At 44.7% G+C, this 2,721-nt stretch overlaps 1 protein-coding gene across 2 annotated transcripts in view; it reads right to left on the minus strand.

Moving 5' to 3' along the window:
• The window catches only part of tex2 (testis expressed 2), a 28,836-nt gene extending 26,330 nt beyond the window's left edge, over positions 1-2,506 (minus strand). The window contains exons 1-4 of one of the 2 annotated variants that reach the window (XM_014010146.1): positions 2,333-2,506; positions 2,096-2,212; positions 1,874-2,024; positions 199-273 (exon numbers count right to left, since the gene is read on the minus strand). The gene's annotated coding sequence lies outside the window, so the exon portion shown is untranslated. The remainder of the gene's footprint in view (positions 1-198; positions 274-1,873; positions 2,025-2,095; positions 2,213-2,332) is intronic. The other variant, XM_014010147.1, reaches the window with a different exon arrangement.
• Between the last annotated feature and the right edge of the window lie 215 nt (positions 2,507-2,721).

Here is a 2,721-nt window from a genome sequence, read left to right on the forward strand (position 1 = left end):
ACACACACACACAGCCATTTATCTAATTAAACACAGGAAGCGCTCGCAAAACCTTCAACCAGGAAAACATCACGGGACCAGGTCTGGGGCCCAGGGTTTAGGGACGGGAAGGCCGGCAGCAGATGTTCAGGGCCGTGGATGAAGTCCAACACCTCCCACGTAAAAACACAAGGTCAAAAAGGGAGAGCAGAGCCTAACCTGCAGGTTTTAGAGGCATTCAATCTCCTCTTCCACTGACAAACAGCACGGCCATGGATCCAGAAGGGAAAAAACCTGAAACACACAGAAAAGAAGATGAATTTGCTGAATTTGACACATGGGGGTGCTGGACTTTCCATAATTAAAATGTATCACTSTTATCCATCTGTCAGGGATAACTGTAATCACTTTCAACGCTCATRTGCTTAGAGATCTAGAACAATATGTTCTGTATCTAACGGGCTGACATTTGCTCTATAATCACCCTCGCCGAAAAGCTCCTTGAAGACCCCATTCTTATAAAGGCCACCAATCAGAGCGGGTCCCACGGGCTGAGAAGTGAAAGCATCGGCTCACAGCAGGTAGGCATGGATAATGAAGCATCCGTCACCRGCCTCGACAKGAAGAACCACCTCCAAGAACCAAAGCCCTAGCAGACTCTGGAGGAATGCATATCGTCCGTTCACGCCAGAGTTTTAGACCAAAATCGTGTTMTGACGATTAGTGACAAAGTTATTGACATTCAGGTCAAAACTTGTAAATGGCATTTTGCACCATCTCATTARGTGATCCATTAGTGCTTGAACTATGTGTTGAGGAWGACTCTCAGCTACTGCCACGCCGAATTTGACCTAAATGTCTCTAAAACCGACTTAGTTTTAGATATTTTTGTGTTGGCAAATGCTGAATAGCTGCTGCAGCRGCATTGACTCCAAACATTAATCAGTTGTAGAKYTACACTTAATGATTACTTTCTGAGAGTTTCACTAAAATCTGTCCAGACATACATAAGATATTTCGCTAACAGGCAGACAGGTTTGACGCTAATACTTAATGCCTAAGTTTTAAGTAAAGATGAAGCAGAATTTGTAACTCTCTGAGTATGTGTTGGGGGAGATGGTTAGCTACTACCACGATAAATTTTAGCTCAAATTTTGTAWAATTCGTGTATTTATACTCCTTTATGTGTTGGCTAAGTTTGATTGGCTGTGGCAGTCATCTTGAATTGGGATAAGTCCAAAAGTTAATCAGACGTAGAGGTACACCCATTGATTAATATCGGAAAGTTTCATTACAATTCAGCTAGTAGTACATTAGATATTTTGCTAACAGACAGGAAATATATTCTTTCTATTAGGTAATGGCAAAGTTGTACAAAAAGGTGTCCCACCATCCTTTAGCTGAGAGGATTACTCTCAGCTACTACCACACCAAATCCTAGCTTAATAGCTGTAATATTAGCTGAATTATAGCTGTTTTYAAGATGGACAAGATTCCTTAGATGTGGCAGCCATGTTGAATTGGGTTGACTCCAGAAGTTAAMCAGCTATAGATGTACATCCACTGATTACTTCCTCTGAGTTTCATTCKAATCCCTCCACTGGCTCATGAGATATTTTGCTAACAGTCAGACAAACAAGCCRAGGCTCAGAAACCCAGGCCAGCCCCACAGGAAACAGCCTCAGATGCTATTCTGCAGCATTCTGTCAGCTACAAACATGAAACACTGTTTTTATTATTATTACTGTTATTATGCCTGTTCTGTTCCCTCCATCCTCCACTTCTTGTTCTCGGATGTCTCCCCCCACCACCATCACCACCACCATCACCTCCTCCTTTTGTTGCGTGTCTGCAGACAGCGACATAAAAAAGGAGGCACGGTGTTCAGTCTTACCGGGCAGATCTTCAGCCGCAGGCCGCATCCAGGCGCCACGTCTGCGGGATGCGGAGGTCCGGTGGAGCCCGCCTGTCCTGTCCTCCTGTCCCGCACCTGGCTGGCTGACACCTCGCTTCGCGCCGCACGAAACGCGCACGAGCTCCTGTTTCTTGGGCGTGTATTGTTTTGGTGATAATTTTGGTGCCACACNCCCCTCCTCCTCCTCTTCCTCCTCCTCACCTTCTGAATGATTAAACCCGACCTTCGGCTTCGCTGCTGGGATTCAGGGTTTATTGTTGCTGCAGCAGCAGGAGACGCTGATTTGCGTCACAGCTTTGCAGTGGATTCCCCTTCGCCCTGTAAATAATATCACATGGGGAAAAAATACAATAAAAGGTAGGTGAACAGAAAAGAAAAGAAAAGAAGAAAAAAAACAAGTTAAAAAGGTGAAATTTAAAAGCAAGAAATAAAACCTACCACATGTGTCAGAGCAGGAAAACAGGAGCTCTGTGTCCGAGTTTGGGTCGCTTTGAACGGATGACATTAGCTTGGACATGCCGCCACCTGCAGGGCTGACGTGATTACGTCAGGGACACATTCTGACGTCAGTCTACCCTACACTGACAGGAGGAGCATGCGTCTCCTTTCTCTCTTTTTTTTTTTTATCAGACAGGATTATTAATAACGCTGTTCTGGTATTTTACTGTGAATCTGATCTAAAGGAGCTTCATGTTTCTGTGTTTCTCCGCATCAACAGGAGAGCAGCTCCTCAACCTGATGTAAGAGCTCCATCTAGTGGACAAACTGAAAAACTGCAGTTTGCTTGCATTAAATCAGGGGTTCTCAATCCATTTGGGTCTGGGGAC

The sequence above is a fragment of the Austrofundulus limnaeus genome, unplaced genomic scaffold (assembly GCF_001266775.1).
Source record: "Austrofundulus limnaeus strain Quisiro unplaced genomic scaffold, Austrofundulus_limnaeus-1.0 Scaffold65, whole genome shotgun sequence".
Taxonomy (NCBI): Eukaryota; Metazoa; Chordata; class Actinopteri; order Cyprinodontiformes; family Rivulidae; genus Austrofundulus; species Austrofundulus limnaeus.